This window comes from Suncus etruscus, chromosome 11 (assembly GCF_024139225.1).
Source record: "Suncus etruscus isolate mSunEtr1 chromosome 11, mSunEtr1.pri.cur, whole genome shotgun sequence".
Taxonomy (NCBI): Eukaryota; Metazoa; Chordata; class Mammalia; order Eulipotyphla; family Soricidae; genus Suncus; species Suncus etruscus.
Genome location: NC_064858.1, coordinates 108,502,542 through 108,523,439, shown reverse-complemented (window position 1 = coordinate 108,523,439; position 20,898 = coordinate 108,502,542). Strand labels below are relative to the sequence as shown.

Genomic DNA, 20,898 nt, shown 5'->3' with positions numbered 1-20,898 from the left:
AAGGGTCTGAAGCAGGGAGAGCAGCCATGAAGAATTCATGAACCAAGCCAGCCAGGAGAGAATCATTGAGTCAGTCATGGGCACACTGTACACCAAGCCAAACTGACTTTCTCTTTATTTTCCAGTATAAATTCAACCCGGCAGGGGACGGTGGAATGAAATTCTGGTGCCTTTTACATTTCAAATGGATAGGTTTAAAGGAAAGAGCAAGATGGGGGTGCCTTTTTTTAGTTAATAATTAGGTGTCATCTTACACTGAGGGTATGAGTGGATGGAAAACAGCCTAATTATATGTGCGCTGCTTTTAAAGCAGGAGCCCAATTAGAACTATATAAAATTTTAAACCTCCGTACACAGAGGAGGCAAGAACTACCTGTGTTGGTGTTTATTCCAAACTGGGGAGTATGTTCTGTGAACCCTAATCCTTTCTGGATACAAAGAAGGGACAATTATAGAAAGGTCAACCATCTTCATTCTTGTTCAGATTAAATCTCATTTCAGTATTTGTAATACTTTCATATTTATACCTAGTACTGAGTGATTCATTAATAGAAAAATGACATATACTCTCCTGAGACCATTTGGCTTCAGTTTAACTTGGCAATTATTAAGGAAGAGGAATCAATTCCATTTCATAATATGGGGCCGGCCAACTTTCTTCCTTTCTCTAGATTCATTAAGGCGATGCTTTGCTTGGCACCACTCTAGCTTTGCGGTGCTTTTATGGTTGATTTAATAAGGGGGATTGTCAATTGCATTTTTGACTTTCATCTTATAAAGTCTAGTTCTAGTGGGGGTGCCTCTCACTGAAAATCCACTGTGGAAAAGGATGCTCTAATTTGTACACAGTAGATGTGATAGAATTAATGTATTTAGCAAATGAAAATTTCTGCACCAGACACATTTATTTGTTCCTTCTCTGAGGTTTCATGTCATGGCAGTGTTGTTCAATGTCATGTGCCAACCTCAACAGTGGTGGCAGAGAGAACTGAGTACACAAAACCTAGGTCTCAGATTGAGTTACTTTATTTCAATATTTTTATTCTTCATTTCTCATTTCTAAAATGAGAAAAATGGAAATGATCTTTACATATTTTATTTATGTAAATTTTGATTTTACCTAATTCCTAAGGAAGGAGCATCTGCCAGTCATAGGAGGCCTCACATGGGGGTGGTGAAAAAATATAAGACAGCCTGTAATATTTGATTATTATTTCAGACTGGAAACACTTTTATTTTGGTACTTGGGCCACACACAACAGTGCTTAGGGCTTGTTCTTGGATCTCTGCTCAGAGTTTACTCCTGGTGGTGCTTTGGGAATCATTTGTAGTGCAGTGGATCAAACCCAGATTGACTGTGTTTAAGGCAATTACATTACCTGTTGTTAAACCTTTCTGGTCCCAGGCTGAAAATATTAAGTCATAACTGATTTAATTAAAGTGGTTATTATTTTGTGTGTTTGGTTTTGGTTTTGGGGCCATAACTAACAGTGCTGAGGAACTACTTCCTACTCCAGGCTCAGAGCTCTCCCAGCAGTGCTCAGGTATCTATGCCCTATGAGCTGCCTCCCTGGTCTAAGGATCTTTAATTATTGAACAATGAACAAAGAAGTCCATGAATCTACCTAATACTTCCAGTGCGTGCAGGGGAAGATTATCCTTACCCAAGTTTTTTTTTCAGATAGTAAATTTTTTTTATTAAATATAATTTTTATTTTAATCATAGTGGCTTACATATCATTGACAATAATATTTTAGGTACATATTAACATAAAATCAGGGGAAATCCCATCACCGAATTGTCCTCCCTCCACCTCCGTTCCCATCCTTCTTCTCATAGCCTCTTCCATTACCCCCGGGGCTGCTAGAACAAGTGGTCCCCTCTGTGTCTAGCTTACTACTTAGTGGTCTTACACCTATTTGGTCTTGGTACCTCCCTTATTCCCCCCCCCAATTGGGAGGCGGGACTAGATAGTTCAAGTTATGCGGTTTTGTTTGAAGAAGAGAAAAGTAATAACCTGGAGGAAAAAAAGAAAAAGAGAATCAGATACTCCAGAAATGGGCGGAGTCCTTCTAGAGGCTTTCATCCTTGGTTTGAGAGACGAAGGGGAAAAAGAAGGTGAAACACCACAACAGTACATAAAGAACTGTCAAATAAAATATCCAGTGAGCATTCCAAACAAACAAACAAACAAAACAAAAGGGTAAGCACCATATGAAAGCCATGAAATTGAGATAAAAAATGTGGCAGAGCACATAAGAAAAGAAGAAAATAAATAACTAAATATAAATGGAGACATCCACTTCAATAGCCAAACCACAACAATGAAATCAACAAAAAATAGATAAGTAAATAATAATAAAAAATTGTTTTGTGATTTTTTCCCCTCCTGCAGATGCACAGTAAATATTGGGATCATTCAAAAAGGAATTTTCTTGGCCTAAGAGATACAGAGTTTCTCCACCCTTGAAGTATATTGTCATGGGATTAACTATAGACTCCTTTCAGGTTCATTTACTCTCCCCTTGGTGCTTTTGTGGTGTATGGAAGACTTCTGCTCCGTCCTGGGTGATAAAATTAGACCTCTGTATCTAGAGGTCTTGGTATCTGCACGAGTCAAGGAGTTGAACTTACGGTTATGTCTTTCTTTGTGGTTCTAGAAGTTCTGTTCCCTCAGTGTCATTTTAATCCATCTTCTGTGGTTGGCGGTCCTGGTCTTTTCGCTGATCCTAGGAAGGGGCCTGGGATAGCGTCTTCCGTTATGTTTCCAGAGGCCCCCTTCTGTTGCAATAGTCTCAGACAGACCTCTAGAACTAGGGATCATAGTTGTTATGCAGGTCGTAACTCACACCCTAGACTAGGGCTTTTTTTTTTTTTTTATTGGTCCCAGGATACATACAGTCTGGCCATAGTTCTGTCAGCCAGTCATCTATAAATCGCGATCTTGGCATTTGGACAGACCAAAGGGTGACAAGTCTTCTGATTTTGTCTTATCATTAGCTGGTCAAGTTGTTCCCATTTTCCTCGTTGTCAGGGTATCATATTAGGGCTGGCACTTGCTGGTGTCTGAGCACTGTTAGGGATGTCCCAGTTGGGATTTGTTTCCTGTGGCTGTTGTGAAGAAGTGTGTCATTTCTATGTCTGTGGTTCAGGGTTCAAGGCTGGATGGTTGGTGTCTAATCACCTGGGGTCTAAGTTGGGTCCATGTGACATATTTTCAAGTTGGGAGATCCCCCTGTATTGTAAACAAGTATGAGTTCTTATCCCTAATAAATAAGAGCTAGTTTTTATATGTAAGATTTCCCCCTTTTTTTTAGTGTGCCTTTGCAGGGAGAAATGGTGCTACATTATATTGCTGGTGCATTTGAGGATGGAGAGAGAAGAAAACAAAAAAATGTCACACACCCAAAAAAGATAAAAATAGAAATAAAAAATATGTGCTCACGTATATATGACAAGAAAAAAGATTTTTAAGAAATGAAGTAAAAAATTAAATAAAGGAACAAGGTGATACAAGAAAGTATCTTGCATTTGGGGAAAAGCAGGTAAAGAGGTAGTGTAATACAGGTATTATACTTATGATGGTGTATAGGTTTCCCCATTGTCTTTTGAGATTTTCTTGTGGTGTGTGGGTTCCCAGGCGCCTTTTCATCTCCCAACCTGACCTTCTTGAGATTGGCAAAAGATTTGCGGTAGGGAGGACTTGGGAAGAGTTCATGCATTGGGGGATACTTTTAGAGCTAAGTCCGGTTTCAAGTAACAGTCCACGTTAGGAAGGGTTGGTAAGGAGGACCACGCAGCATGAGTCAGCAGGGGAGTTGGTTGCCTTTTTTTGTAGGGGGCGAGGTGTGGGTTTGACTGGTTGTCCCTTCGCTTGGGTGCTGGGTACTGGTTCGCTGGGGTAGGAGGTCATTGTTGATGCCTAATGGAATAGGAACTGAGGGTGAAGAGTTTTAATGTGGGGAATCTGGATGGGATTGTGGGGTGAAGGGATAGTCGAATTTTTAAAGGCGTGAAAGGGGAAAGTATATGGAAGGGGCAGGAAAGAAAAGAGAAAATAAATTAAAAAGAAAAGGAGAGAAAAAGAAAAAAACAGTAGTGAGAAGAGTAGAGAAAAGAGCGAGGGAATGCTAGTTTGTTTTAGTGTATTCGATGAGTAGGGCCTGTATATAAGTCTATAGGTCACAGTTGCTGCTTTGGTGGTTTGGGTGGTCACGTGCTTCAAGTCCTAAATGAAGGTATTACCTAGGATAAAGGGAATGTTAAAGAGTTTTATCGGGACATTCTCGTAGTGAAAGCTGGGTATGGTATCTCGTGTGATTGAGCCCAGAGATGCAATCTTAGTTTGTCCACCCTTTGTATCCAAGAACGCCTGTAGACAGAAAAGCTGAGAGGTTATTTTAAGTATAGAAAGATTAAGGCATTAATCTTTATTTTATTAATCTTATTTTATGGCATGCTTCCATTGGAGTCAGTGGTTTCCCATGGTATCCTTTGCTTGTAATCCTGTATAAGATCCCTAAAGGCTTATTATGGGCCTCTGTAATAGAAGGCTGATTACTTACCTGGTCTTTCTATGCTGCTGTTTCTGCTGTTTCTGCTGTTGCTGTTTTTTTTTTTTTTTTTTTTGTGGTATAGTGTGTAGTCAAGAGTTTGTGTTGTTCCTCTTTTATGTGTTTTGGGCACTGCTCTCCGGTATATGTTGACTGTTACAGTGTTTGGGATTTCTACCCTGTTAAACCCTGTTATTTGATTGTTGAGTATTAGTTGTATATAAGGTATATGTTCTAGGTGCTTCAGAATAGTGCTATCATTCTGTGTTTATCTTTCATCTTCTGGCTTACTTCATTTAACATAATATGTTCTAGGTTCATCCAAGTTGCTGCAAAGTCTGTGATTGTATAATTTCTGACTGCCATGTAGTATTCCATTGTGTATAGATACCACATCTTAATGATTCATTCATCTGTTGTTGGACATTGAGGTTGGTTCCAAGACTTGGCTATTATACTGAGTGCTGCAATAAATAGTGGGGTGCACACATACTTTGGAATGAATGTCCTTCCAACTTGGGGGTAGATACCTAGGAGAGCAATTGTTGGGTCAAATGGCATGTCAATTCTGAGTTCTTTGAGCACTCTCCAGACTGTTCTCCATAGGTGTTGGACTAGGGGGCATTCCCACCAGCAGTGGATGAGAGTGCCTTTCATGCCGCATCCCTGCCAACATAGATTGTTCCTATTATTTTTGATGTGAGCCATCCTCACTGGTGTAAGGTGGTACCTCATTGTTGTCTTTATTTGGATTTCCCTAATATGAGTGAAGGTGAGCATGTTTTCATGTGTTTGTTGGCTATCTTTCGGTCTTCCTCAGAGAAGTGTCTATTCATTTCATCTTCCCATTTTTTTATGGCTTTATTTGGTTCGGGGGGGGGGGCTCAGCTTTCTGAGTGTTCTGTATATTCTGGATATCAGCCCGTTTTCTGATCTGATGGGTGAAAAGATTTTTTCCCAGTTAGTTAACTGTCTTCTTGTGTTAAGTAGGGTTTCTTTTGCCATGCAGAAGCTTTTTAGTTTGATGTAGTGCCATTTGTTTATGTTTGACGCTAAAGTTCTTGCCATTGGTGCTCCATCCTCGAAGGCCTTTTTGATATGTAGGTCTTCGAGTGTTCTACCTATTTTCTTCTCTATAAACTTTATAGATTCGGGTCTAATTTCGAGGTCTTTGATTCATTTTGAGTTGATTTTTGTATAAGGAGTGAGGTATAGGTCAATTTTGAATTTCTTGCATGTGGTTTTCCAGTTGTACCAACACCATTTGTTGAAAAGACTTTCTTTGTCCTATTTCAGGTCCTTGGCTCTTTTGTCAAATATCAGTTGACTGTATATCTGGGGGCTTATGTCTGGAAATTCTGTTCTAACCCACTGGTCTGAGGCTCTGTCTTTGTACCAATACCATGCTGTTTTGATCACTATGGTTTTATAGTAAAGCTTCAGGTAGTAAATTTTAAACAAAAACATAAATGTATTTTGATTATATTCCATGATTCTTAATTCAACAGCCTACTCATTTTCTATATATTTTTGTGTTATATACATGTTTTTATTATAACTATAACTGTTATTTATTTTTAAAAATGTTTTATGTCTCTCATAAGACATTTAAGTAATTTGATGCCTCCCTTGCTAATTGCAATTCTGCTCTCAAGAAGTTTTGGTGTTGACTAAAAGCACAATTCTTTTTTTTTCTATTTCAGTTTCTGGCTTAAACTTGAACCAGAGATTTGATCCTTACATTTTGCTTGTAATGACTGCCACTGTCACTATTCAACATGGATCCAGTCTCATGGATAGATGCCATCAAAGTGCTCAGGTTACAAATCTTTCTTTGTAAAAAAGTCTTGCTTTTAGAACCTGGCCACTACCTCCTCGCCATAAGCTCTTGAGAAACTCCTGTTTGGAATGAAAGTAGTCCTTTCTTTGCCTGTTGGCTGAAAATTCTTTCCTGATTTTGATTCTCTGGAAATACAGTGACTGAAGGACAGAATTTTACCTTGCAACTTCTCTAAAAATGCTAATAAGAAACTTCAACAACATGTTTGCCTCTGCAAGAAATCACCAGTCACTCTTCTGTCTAAAAAGCCCTCATCTTTCTTCTTTCAGGAACTGCCAAGCTAATACTAATGGCTAAGTTATTTTTTATTTTATTTTTTAAAAAAGTTTTAAAATAAAAATTTTAAATTAAAAATTATTTTATTTTATAATAAAAATTATTATTCATGCTCTACCTCTGAACTTTTTTTTTTTTGCTTTTGGGCCACACTTGTTGATACTCAGGGGTTATTCCTGGCTATTATGCTCAGAAATCGCTTCTGGCTTGGGAGACCATATGGAATGCTAGGGGATCGAACCGAGGTTCATCCTAGGTTAGCGTGTGCAAGGCAGACGCCCTACCGCTTGTGCCACAGCTCCAGCCCCTGAACTTAAGAAAAAAGTGACTCCTTCTAAATAAATTCTTCTTTCATCACTAAAGAAAAAGAAAAGAAAAAGATGTATGAGATACCATATGAACAAGAGAGAATCTGTCAAAATAAGCAAGGTTGGCAGAAAAACAGTAATACCAAGTATTAGACTAATGGATAAATAACTTTTCTATTGTTTTCAATATATAATGTGTTACTAAAATAGTGTGTTTTCACTTTGAAGTGTTTTACTTGAGGGTCCTCAGAGGCCTCATCTGGCTGTGTGCTTAGGGACCATATCAGGTAGCAATGAGGGTGCCATTTGTGGTGCCAGGATTCGAACCATTGTCAGCCACCACATGGAAGGCAAGTGCTTTAGCCACTCACTGTTGCTCTGGCCTCTTTTTTTTTTTTTTCATTTTAAGTTACTTGCTGAATAGTATATTCCTGTTTTAGAAATAATACAATATCATGCAAATTCTATAGGGTCCCAATTTCCAGTTTTGAGAGTAGCTTTACTTACTTGACTTATCTAGATTTCTTTTTTTTTTTTTTTTTTTTTTTTTTATCTAAGTCTCATTTTACTAATCTGAACAAGGCGATACAAGTAACGCCACCTACCCCAGGGAAAATTGCACAAAAATTAGAGCACATTTGTAGAAGCAGTTTATTAAGATAGTTTAATGCTGTTCACTATGCCATGTTTATATTATTTTATATTTCTTTAAGGCAACTAACAAATGCCTAGTCTTCCCATGTATATTATAAGCACTTTGAAGACAGAGATTGAGATTTTATACTCACCTTTCCCCATAGCACAGTCCCAATTACATTGTGGGTCTGGATAAATACAAGCTGAATTAAACCAAACTGAACCGACCTCTCAAATACAGAATGTGTCTATGTATTTGATCCTGAGAAACAAGTTAGAGGCACATTTAAAAGAAAATTTGTTAAGGGAGCTTTGGAAATAGAGCAAAGAAAAATGGGGGATGGGAAGTTCAGAGAAAGAATGTAGATCTCGCTAAACTTTTTTCATGCACTTTCAAACTTGTCTTCGAGAAACTGATTCAATGGAGGAAAGAACAGTATTAGCGTGCAGCAGGCGTAGTCTCCCAAGATGTGGCCCTAGGACTGAACAAGGGCTTCTTTCAGACACTCTTGAGAGGCAGACATGCTCTCAATTCTTAAACTGCACTCTGACTTTTTTCTTTTTCTTTTTTGTCAAAACTCAGGAAAATTTATAAATCACTTCACTCTTTTCATTAGATTTTTATTCACAGTTTACTTTACGGCCTTCAGGATACCATATTGTTACATTATCAAAAAAATTTAAAAGAAAAATTTCAAATTATCAAAAAATAATTTGGAAACTTCATAAAGAAAGATTGCCTGAATATTTTTGAAAAAAGTTACAGAGAAAATACGAATACCTGTTAATATTGTTTGTTGCATGGGTACGAAACTTTTTCCAAGGACCATTGGCAGTAGCAACGACTTTACCTAGTAAACCAAGATTGGCTTAGATTAATGTTAGCAGGCAAACTTTTAAGATTTCCTATTGAAAGGAAATCAACAGAGATAAAACACATTTTCTGGAATGAGCAGGTTGTCTATACAGATTAGAGATTCCTACTTGCAAAGAAATGATTGGATTCTTTGAATAAATTTCAGGGTATTGAACAACAAATTATGGTGGACCTCAATTTTCTGCTTTCTTGCTATTCTAGTTTTCTTGATAAGAGTATGTCTCCACCTGGAGGGGAAATTGAGCATTTGCTTTTTATTGCTTCTTGCCAGAATTTAATAATTAGTGGTTAGATTTTTCATTCATTCTTTCAACACTTTACAAATCCTATTACTGTATTTATTTTTATGATAGAAGTTGAAAATCCTGCATCGAGGATAAGATAAACATAATCCGTTGCCTTCAGAAAAATGATAATTTAGTGTGAGAAATAAACATGGGATGCAAAATTGTTTAGCTGCTTAAATCTTCACAGTAGTGATAAATTCTAGAAAGGAAGTGTGGAGAGAATAATCATTCAGTCTGGAAGATCAAGGAAAATTTTCCTAAAAACAGACCTGGACATGAGAAAGTCACGCCTGTTATTTTTAAAGGTGAGTTTGAGGTCATACTTTGTGGTGCTCAGGGCTTACTGCTGGTTCTGTGTAACATGGGGAACATATATAATTCCAGAAATCAAACTGGGACAGCTGTGCGCAAGGCAAGTACTATCTCTCTAGACCTTTAGAATTTGTTTTTGTTTTTGGGTCACACTGGTGTTGCTCAGGGATTACTCCCGGCTTGGTGCTTGGTGTTCTTGATTATGTTTTGGTAATAGTGCTAGGGATAGAATTCAGGGCTCTTGCATGCAAAACAAGTGCTCTCAAGTACATTGAGTTATATTTCTGGCTCCTTGCTTAGAGTATTTTTGTTTGTTTTTTTTTGTTTTTGGGCCACACTCAGTGACACTCAGGGGTTTCTCCTGGTTAGGCGCTCAGAAATTGCTCCTGGCTTGGGGGACCATATGGGATGCCAGGGTTAGGGTTAGGGTTAGTCCCCCGCTTAGAATATTGTTGAAAAATATCCCCCAAATTATACAGATAATTTCAAGTATATTTGTTTTTTCATATATATTTTTTTATGGTGCTAAGGATTGAACTCAGGGCCTCTTCTATGTAGGACAAATACTCTACTGATGATATACATTCTGGGACCCATAAACATACTTAGTTATACTTTCTTTCACCCCCATTTCCTTTATTTCGTTTGTCCCCATTCTGTTTCAAAATTTATAAAGAGACAATTAAAAATATTTTCAATGAAGTAAAATATATCGTTGAAACAAGTCTGAAAAAGATTTTAAAAACAAGGGAGAGAAAAACCATAAACCAAACTCATATAGGAATATCAATCCAGAAATGCTAAATAAAACATTAACAAATTGAATCAAATAGTTTCACATGTCATGGCCAAGTGAAAATTGGTTAAGGAATGTAAAGTTGGCTAAGTGTCAAGAAATAAATTAATAGATTTAGTAATATTATTTATAAGAAAAGTCCTGTGATTATATTGACTAGATACTCTGGGAAAGCATGAGAAAATGCAAGAGGTATTTCTTATAAATACTACTTCTAAAAGAGGAAGAAGAATAGTTTCATAAAATATCATGAGGCACACTATTAATCATCACTTACACTTATTTTATTCTCATTGTTAAAATAAAACCTGGATTCCTATAACATTTAACATGCTGTTAGACTTATTTTCAAAAGCATAACTATAAAGAAATTAATTGATATGCAAATTGTAATGATCATAATACTAGTAATGAAAATAAAGCAAGTCTAGAATACCTAGCAAATAAAATGAAATAAAGTCTATAAAATGAAAACAAGTCAATAAAAATAAATTGCAAACTATAAAAGATCAATAGTAAGGTAGCTATATGAACAAGCAACTTATTATCAAAAGCTTTATAAATATGAGGAGATAGATATTAATACAGACTAGAATATAAATATCCAATTTTTTGACCCCTCCTAAATATTCAATTTTAATAGCAACTATAGTTACAAAATTCTTAGGACTTAAAATATATAAAATGTATTAATGTAGGACCAGAGAGGTGGCGCAAGTGGTAGGGCATTTGCCTTGTGTGCACTAACCAAGGACAGACTGCAGTTTGATTCCTCAGCATCCCATATGGTCCCCCAAGCCAAGAATAATTTCTGAGTGCATCGCCAGGAATAACCCCTGAGCATCACTGGGTGTGGCCCAGAAAGAAAAAGCAGAAGTGACTAAATAAAAGCTGAACAAATGAAAAGTAAAGCCTAAATGAACATGTTAATTTAACATATCAATAAAAGCCCCAATATGTCATGTAAGTTAGACACACAATTAAACAAAATTAATGCATATCCAAGAGTACTTCACCCAGCCAGACTTACATTCAGGTTTGAAGGAAGAATACAGAGCTTCACTGATAAACAACAGCTTAGAAACATTACAGACTCAAAACCTGGGGCTGGAGTGATAGTACAGTGGTAGGGCATTTGCCTTGCAGGTAGCTGACCCAGGACAGACCTGGATTCTATCCCTGATGTCCCATATGGGCTCCTGAGCTAACAGTGATTTCTAAGTGCATCACCTGGAGTAACCCCTGAGCATCACCGGTTGTAGTCCAAAAAACAGAACAAAACAATACAAAGACCTAAAGCCAGCCTTAAAGGATGAACGGAAAGATCTGCTTCAAGACAAAAACAGACCACAAGACACATCAAACTCCTACTAAAAGATGGCACTAAATCCCATGACAAACATGTTTCTCAATGTCAATGGACTTAATGCACCAATTAAGAGAGACAGAGTGGCAAAATGGATCAAAAAGCTGAATCTGATGTTCTGCTGCCTACAAAAAAACGTATCTAAATAGTCAGAACAAACACATACTCATACTCAAAGATTGGAGAACAATCATTCAAGCAAACAGCTCCTTTAAAAAGGCCAGAGTGGGAAAAAAAAAAAAGGCCAGAGTGGGAAGAAAAAAAAAAGGCCAGAGTGGTCATACTAATTTCAGATGACACAGACTTTTAGACTTTAAAAATGTAATAAGGGACAAAAATAGAAATTTCTTAATAATTAAGGGTATATACAATAGGAAAAAAATCACACTCCTAAACATATATACACCCAATGAGGAACCAGCAAAATATTCAAAACACCTGGTAGACTTGAAAGATATCAAAACAACACAATAATAGTGGGAGATTTCAACACTGCCTTGTCAACACTTGATAGGTCAACCAGGTTGAGACCTAACAAAAATATACTAGCACTGAAAGTAGCAATAGAAGAAATTGACCTAATACATACATACATATATATATATATATATATATATATATATATATATATATATATATATATATATATATATATATGGCTTCCATCCCCAGAAAACTGGTACACATTCTTCTCCAATGTACATGGGTCATTCTGCAAAATAGACCACATTCTAGCCCCCAAAACATACCTACATAAAATAAAGATAGACATGTACATACTACCTTCTCACATCACAATGCACTGAATAACAAGTGAATAACAAAGAGTAATAACACAAACAACAAAGAGAATAACAAAGGGGAATAACACAAATAACAAAGAGAATAACACAGAGGAAACATTTTAACATCTGAAAATTAAACGGCTCACTACTAAACAACCAGAGACTAAATCTTTAGTCAGAGACAAATATCAAAAAATTCCTGGAAACAAGAACGAAGACACAAATGATCAGAATCTATGGGGTACAGCTAAAGCGGCACTAAGAGGAAAGATTTTTTTATCTTTGCAAGCATTCATCAAGAAGGAAGAAGGGGTCTATATAAATAATTTAATGGAACAACTTTTAAAATTGGAATGTGATCAACAAGATGAACCAAAAATAGAAAGACTGAAGGAAATAATAAAGTTTAGAGCAGAAATCAATGAATGGGAAATCCAAAAACCAATCTGAAAGATCAAAGAAAGCAAGAGTTGGTTCTTTGAAAAAATAAACAAGATTGATAAACTACTAGCAAAACTCACAAAGAATGGAGAAGTAAATTTAATAAACCAAGTTATAATGAAAACAGGAGATTACTATGAATACTACAGTAATTTAAAAGATATTTAGAGATTAATTTGAGAAACTCTGTGCCACAAAACATGAGAACCTGGAAGAAATGAATAAATTCTTGGAATCTTATAACCTTCCAAGGTTTAACCAAGATGATCTAGCATATTTGAACAGACACATCACTGTTGAGGAAATAAAACCGGTAATTAAAAGTCTTCCCCAAAACAAAAGCTCAGGTCAATGGATTCTCTAACAATTTTTTTTCAAATCTTCGAAGAGGACCTACTGCCTATACTTTTCAGGCTCTTCCAGAAAATTTAAGAAACAGAAACACTCCCAAATAATTTTTAATGAAGCTAACATCACCCTGATACCAAAAGCAGACTGAGATGCCACATAAAAGAGAACTACAAACTAATAACCCTGATGAACACAGATGCAAAGATCCTCAACAAATTCCTAGCAAATAGAATCCAACGTGTCATCAAGAAATTCATACATCATGACCAAGTAGAATTCATTATAGAGATGTAAAGATGGTTTAACATACGCAAGTGGCAGGCTACAAAATTAACAGGCAAAAACCAATGGCCTTCTTATATACAAATAATGACAGAGAAGATAAGGAATTAAAAAGCAATCTTGGGGCCGGAGAAGTGGTGCAAATGGTAGGGCATTTGCCTCGCATGCGCTAACCTAGGACAGACTGTGGTTTGATCCCCTGGCATCCCATAATGTCTCCCAAGCCAGGAGTAACCTCTGAGGGTCACAGAGCATGCCCCATCAAAAAAAAAAAAGCAAAGAAAAAAAAAAAGCAATTTTATTCACAATAGCGCCACAGAAGTTCAAATACCTTGGAATCAACTCAACTGAAAGAGTAAAAGACTTTTAGAAAGAAAACTAAAACATTGCTTCAAGAAATAAAAGAGGTCTATGGCCATACCACCCTTAACACGCCCAATCTAGTCTGATCTCAGAAGCTAAGAAGGGTCAGGCCTGGTTAGTACTTGGATGGGAGACCGCCTGGTAATACCGGGTACTGTAGGCTTTAAAAAAAGAAAGAAAGAGAGAGAGAGAAAGGAAGGAAGGAAGGAAGGAAGGAAGAAGGAAGAAAGAAAGAAAGAAGAAAGAAAGAAAGAAGAAAGAAGAAAGAAGAAAAAAAAGAAAAGAGGATACAAGGAAATGGAGACATATACTCTGTTCATGGACTGGATTCATGAATCATTAAAATGGCAATACTCCCCAAAGCATAATGCAGATTTAATGCAATCTCTCTAAAGATACTCATGATATTCTTCAAAGAAGTAGATCAAACACTCCTGAAATTCATTTGGAACAACAAAGGCCCAATAATAGCTAAGACAATCCTTAGGAAAATTAAAGATGGGAAGTATCACTTTCCCTATCTTTAAATTGTACTACAAAGCAATAACCATTAACACAGCATGGTATTGGAATAAAGATAAGCCCTCAAATCAATGAAATAGACTTGAGTATTCAGAGAATGACCCCAGACATACAATCAATTAATATTTGAAAAAAGGCAAGAAACACAAATTAGAGCAAGAAAAGCCTCTTCAACAAGTAGTGCTGGTCAGCCACATGCAAAAAGGTGTACTTAGACCTCTATCTAACACCATGCACAAATCCAAATGGATTAAAGACTTTGATATCAGACCTGACACTATAAGGTATATAGAAGAAAACATAGGCAAAAATCTCTTGACATTGAAGCTAAAGGCATCTTCAAGGAGGAAATACCACTTTCCAAACAAGTGGAAGCAGAGATAAACAAATGGAATTACACAATCTGAGAAGCTTATTCACTTTAAAGAGAAACTAGGGTAAAAAGGTTTCCCATGGAACAGGAGAAACTATTCACCCATCAGATACCCATCAGCTAAGGGGCTAATATCTAAAACATACAAGGCACTGACAGAACTTAACAAGAAAAAAATCTAAACTCCATCAAAATATGGGGAGAAGAAATGAATAAACATTCCCTCAAAAAAAATACAGATGGCCAAAAGACATATGAAAAGATGCTCACATCACTAATCTTCAGGGAGATGAAAATCAAAACAATAATGAGATATCATCTCACACCACAGAAACTAGCACACAAAGAACAAGAGCAACCACTGCTGGCATGGATGTGGGGAAAAGGAACTCTCATTCACTGCTGGTGGGAATTCTCTAGTCTAATCCAGCCTTTCTGGAAAACAATATGGATATTTCTTTAAAAATGAACATTGAGGGGGCTGGAGAGATAGCATGAAGGTAAGGCATTTGCTTTGCATGCAGAAGGTTGGTGGTTCAAATCCCTGCATCCCATATGGTCCCCTGAGCCTGCCAGGAGCGATTTCTGAGCATAGAATCAGGAGTAACCCCTGAGTGCTGCCAGGTGTGACCAAAAAAACAAAACAAAACAAAAAACGAGAAACAAACAGAAAATATGGACATTGAGATCCCATATGAACCAGCAATACCACTACTAGGGAATATACCTAGGAGAACACAGAAACACAATATAATAATGCTTTTGTACTCCCTTTTGTTCATAGGCAAGGAACTTTCTACAATAGCCAAAATCTGGAAACAACCCAGGACAACAGATTGAGTGGCTAAAGAAACTGTGGTACATCTACACAATGGAAATATTATGCAGCTGTTAGAAAATTAAATGAAGGTCATGAAATGTGCCTATACATGTATGATATGGAAACTATTATGTTGAGTGAAATTAGCTAGAGGGAAAGAGATAAACACAGAATAGTCTTATCTGTAGGGATTTACCGAAAAATAAAAGACAGTAATAGTATATGTAAGAACCAAGGCTGCCTGGGTTCAATCACTTTACCCCCGTGAAGTAATTCTTCCTGAGATAAGAGAGTTAACTCAGAATTAAAACCAGAGTTGCTGCCTTGCCAGGAATGAGGGAACTAGGAATTTGAGTGAGCTTGAAATGTTCTATCTGATAGGGGCTCCTTTGACAACCAAAGGCTCCCTTGACATCCACGTTTGAATCAGAGTATTCTTTGACAGCTGGGGGTTTGAATCAGGAGTATCCCTAGACAAACAAAGTTAAGCCAGAAAAATTAGTGAATTAATTAAGAAATCTATACAGTGAAATAATTGTTCTGTTTAATGCTTGTGATTTGTATATAAAACAGCTTGAAGATTTGACACGGGGCTCCTTGTCAAGACTCCCTTTGTTGGGATGATACTTGGAGCTCAGGCTAGCTGAATAAACTCCCTTTTGTGCTTTGCATTATTGGAGGTGGTCTTTGATTCTCAGTGCTGACTTGGGGTGTCCACTCAGACCTTAACAGTATTAATACTCAGAGACAATAGGAGATAAGGGCCGGAAGGACAGCCCCAAAGAGTGGTAAATGCAGTTAGGGAAAATAACTACGCTAACAACTACCATAGACAATGACAGAGAGAGAAATCCAATGGCTGGTCTGGAAGGACAGGCAGGGGCATGTGGAAAGAGGGATGGGGGATAATTGGTGGTGGGAAAGTTTCCACTGGTAAAGGGGGTTGTACATTTTATGGCTGAACCCCATTATGGAACATGCTTGTAACCATGGTGCTTAAATAAATTATCTGGAATCAATTAAAGACTTATAAATTCTATTATGTAATTGTAAAAAATTGCATGGCACAAAGGAAGATGGGTTCCTGGAAAAATTTTGTAACTATATTATAGGAAAAAGTAGTTTCCCCTAATATATAAATATTTCTTAGAAATAAAAAGACAATGTAAAAATTGACCTCAAGGAATTGGAGAGCCAGTGCAGCAAATAAGGAATTTGCTTCGCAGGGCTTCAATTTCTGACACTAAGTAAATTCTCCCAAGTTCTGCCAGTAGTCATTCCTAATTAGAGAGCCAGGTGTAAGCCCTAAGCACGGCTGGGTCACAACAAATAAGCAGAAGACAAAACAATTCAGAAAGTGGCTCTTAACAGTTAAGATATAATCAGTCATTCACTCAGAAAAGCAAGCTGCATTATATAAGGACATTTTCTACTAATGGGCAACAATAGAAAAGTTAGAAAACACACATGTTGCCAACATTATGGAGGAAGAGACACACTGATAAGCAGTGTGTAAAGACTTAGAATGATACAGCCCTTAAATATGGGAGTTTATTGCTATATGGCAAAATTATAAATAGTTGTATCCAACATTTAACCTAGCAATCATATTTTCTGTAACTCTAAATTAAAATATCGATGCACAAATTTAAAATGATCTATGTGCAAGTTTACTCATTTGTGGCATTGTTTTAATGGCGAAAGATTAGAAATAAATGATTACTCCAGTAATGCGGCCCCCCAGAAACCCCGATCCGCGGGAGAGGCTGGAGACCACAACAGTTATTCACGAGTCACGAAGAGGATTCCGGCCTGAAAGAGAAGAGGGGCTGGGAAATAAAGAGACTCAAGACGAAAGATTCCGATCAAGAGTCCGTTTATTGTGGGGAAAGGTGGACCTTATATAGTCAGGTCAAACAAAGAGAAAGGGGGCAAGGTATTCTTGGAATAACTGTAACTTTCCATAGGCACATCTTGTTTTTTCAAAATTAACAAGGTTATACATCATGAGGCTGGCTCATCAATCATGAGGCCCACATTGTGTTAGAGCAACAAAGTATAAGATCTAATCTTTGCTTAGGCCCACCAGCCTCTATCTTTATGGGAACATCTTGGTGTCTGTGGTCGACTCCCCTAGTTCTGCGGTATGCAGTAACTCCCCTTTTCTTTAGGTCCAAGGGCAAAGGCCACATCTGCTAGCTGCTCAGGCTGGCAGCTCCTGCTAATTGTCACGTAGGCATTTTTGCTCAGACTTTCAGAGACTCCATTTTGATTTTAGTAAAAAGGGCTTTTAGTTATGCCAAAATGATCTATGTGCAAGTTTACTCATTTGTGGCATTGTTTTAATAGCGAAAGATTAGAAATAAATGATTACTCCAGTAACACAGGCATTGAACAGAAAAACTATGCTTTGTAGTAGAATACTCTGAAGCTATAAATAAGACATATTTTTCTGTGTTTTCTATAGAATGATCATTGTAATATGAGTCAAGGTGAAGAACAATGTATGAGCAGCTTTACTTCTAGTATTTTTATTTCTACAAAATGAGCTAAGGCAGTTTTGTCGTTAGCATTTTGTTTTGTAAAAATGAAACACTAAAGGATAACTCAGAAAAATAATAGTACATGTGATTTTTAGGAGGTCAGAGGGGCAAAAGGATGAGGAGAGAGGGAAGAAAGAGATACTCAGTATGTCTTTCTATGCAGTTTGACTTTAGAATAATGTAGTTATTTTTACATTATATTTTAGATATCATATTTTTATGATATTATATTGACTTTAGAATAATGCAATTATTTTACATTATATTTTATTACACCAGTAAAAGAGATAAGATTCCTATTCATTTGTAATATAGGTATAAAATCACTTAGATGATAGAAAATAAGAAAATTACTTCGGTGATAGTTCTAGCTTATAAATGTCTCTTGCTTTGTTTTTGGGCTACACCCAGCGGTGCTCAGGGCTCTGCACTCAGGAATCACTCCTGATGGGCTTGGTGGATCATCTGGGGTACTAGGCAGTGAACCCAGGTTGGCTGCATGCAAGGCAAATGCCTTACCCACTGTATTATTGCTCTGGCTCTTAAATTTGTATATATATCTAAGTCTTAAACCCAACAAATAAAATACTTTCCTTTTCATGTTTACACTCCTGTACACAATATCTAAAAGTTGGAAACAATCCAAATGACCAAGAACAGATGATTAAAGAAACTATTACATATGTATATATATACACACATAGAAGCAATGGAATACTCAACTATAGGAGAAGATGGAATAGAGGCCAGAGCAATATTATAGAGAGTAGGGCATTTTCCTAGCACAATGCCAATTCGGGTTCAATTCTCAGCATCCCATATGGCCCCCCGAGCACCACCAGGAGTAATTCCAGAGCGCTGAGCCAGGTGTAATCCCTGTGTACTGCCAGGTGTGGTACTAAAACCAAAACTAAAATAGAATAAGAGAAGGTGAAATAATGTAACTTGCTACTGTATGACTGGAGCTGCAAAGTATCATGCCGAGTGACTTTAGACAGAAGCAGAGGGACAGACATTCTGATGTGGGATATAAGGAGACATAGTAGGGGTATAACTAGTACCCAAATGCAACAGAAATCAGAAGCTTACCTCAGAGGAAGGATGCCAGGGAGGGAGGGGTGTAGTACAGTGGTGGAAGGGAATGAGCATTCTGAGGAAGGGTGTTGTGAGGGATTGTATCATGCATGGGACTTAATTATTAACAGTATTATAAACCAAAAGATTAAATAAAATATTAAAAAACCCAAATTTCTTCATTTTATTGTTGTTTTTGAGGTCACAGCTGCATCCAAGGCAAGAGCTTTCCTTACTTCCTTTCTATCTCTCATCCTACAAAACACAGTCTTTCATCATACATCTACAAACAAAATCTTGCTTATTTCTTAAGTTTCAATAAATTCCAAAAGACTGAAAACACACAGAAAAGGTTTTCAACTATGGTTTTAAATTATCTTTTGCTTTTTTTTTTATTCAAAAATTGTGGATTTTTGTTTGTTTGTTTTTGGGCCACACCTGGTTGTACTCAGGGGTTCCTCCATATGGGATGCTGGGAATTGAATTCTGGTTTGTCCTGGCTTCACTTAGTGCAAGGCAAATGCCCTACTGCTGTGCTATCTCTCTGGCCTCTGGATTTTAATTATGAACAAAAACAAAAAACAACTAGAAAATTCCCATCTTTGTGAAGCAGGCAGGCAGACAGGGAAAGTGCATCCCATGGCAATGAGTTCTCAAGAACTGATAAAACTAACTAGCCCTAGAGCTGCCAGAACCCACCTTGTTGACACAGAAACTAAGTAAGGCCTAATACAAATTTTTAACTGGCACCTCTGCAGACTGTGAGAAGGATGGAATCCATGCTAGAGAAGAGCCAGCTTCTGGGAAAGGAATGTCAAATAATAAATAACAACAACAACAATAAAAAAACAATAAATTTGTTTATTATATTTATAATCTTCGCGAATTTTTCAAATGATTTGAAATAGAACTTAGGAACCAAAATAAAATTTTAATTGGTTTATTTAAGCATCGTGGTTACAAAATTGTTCAGTTAGGTTTCAGTCATACATCATCCTTCACCAGTGCACCCTTCCCACCACTGATATCTCCTGTTTTTCTCCCATCTCCAACCTTAAAGTGAGAACAGTATGGGGGAGGCTATCAGATTTGGTTTCAGGTAAACCAAAGGTAAACTCACAGAAGTAAAACTCTTCCATTTTTCAAGACCCTTCTTAAAGGGAATTCAGCTTTCCTTCTTTCATATATTATTTTTCTCAAGAAGTCCTTTAGGAACTTTATATATTTATTTATGTGTACAAAAGGGGTGTTCTAGAGAGACATCTTTTCATTCTTTATATAAACACATTAAACTATGAGACTTAATTTCATAAAGCAAAGGCATTGCAAAATACAAAGAAAAGATTAAACAAAAGAAGGTCACAATAATTAAGACAGTGATAGAGCTTTCATCTTTTTTATTTTTTTTAAAATTTTTGGGCTTTGGTTTTTGGGTCACACCCAGCAGTACTCAGGAGTTCCTCCTGGCTCTATGCTTAGAAATCGCTCCTGGCAGGCTCCGGGGACCATATGGGATGCCAGGATTCGAACCACCATCCTTCTGCATTGCAAGGCAAATGCCCTACCTCCATGCTATTTCTTTGGCCCAAGCTTTACCTTTTTTAAGGGATGCTTATTAAGATACTGTGACTTACAGAGTTGTTCATAATGAAACTATTTCAAGCATACAATGTTCTAACACCAATTCCACCATCTATATCCCCTCCCTCCACCAATTTTCCCAAATATTCCGAGTTTCCTTCTTACCCTCCCACCCCAGCAGACATATAACATTTTATTTGATATTATTTGATCCAATAAAACTGAAAGGAATAGCAAATATAATTTTTTTGTTTGTTTTTGGGCCACACTAGTGATGCTCAGGGGATACTCCTGGCTATGTGCTCAGAAATTGCTCCTGGCTTGCGGGACCATATGGGATGCTGGGGGATACCGTCCTAGGTCAGCGTGTGCAAGGCAAACACCCTACCTCTGCACCACCACTCTGGCCATGCAAACAGTATTAGAAAATAAATCAGGAATATCTACGCCCACCCAATGATTCCCGACTGTGAGAAACTGTAAGTGTTGCCTGTGCGTGTTTTTCCACTGT

At 37.1% G+C, this 20,898-nt stretch overlaps 1 pseudogene; it reads left to right on the top strand.

Annotated features, from left to right (window-relative positions):
* Positions 1–13,518: 13,518 nt before the first annotated feature.
* LOC126023364 (uncharacterized) lies at positions 13,519–13,637 on the top strand (annotated as a pseudogene).
* The last annotated feature ends 7,261 nt before the right edge of the window (positions 13,638–20,898 follow it).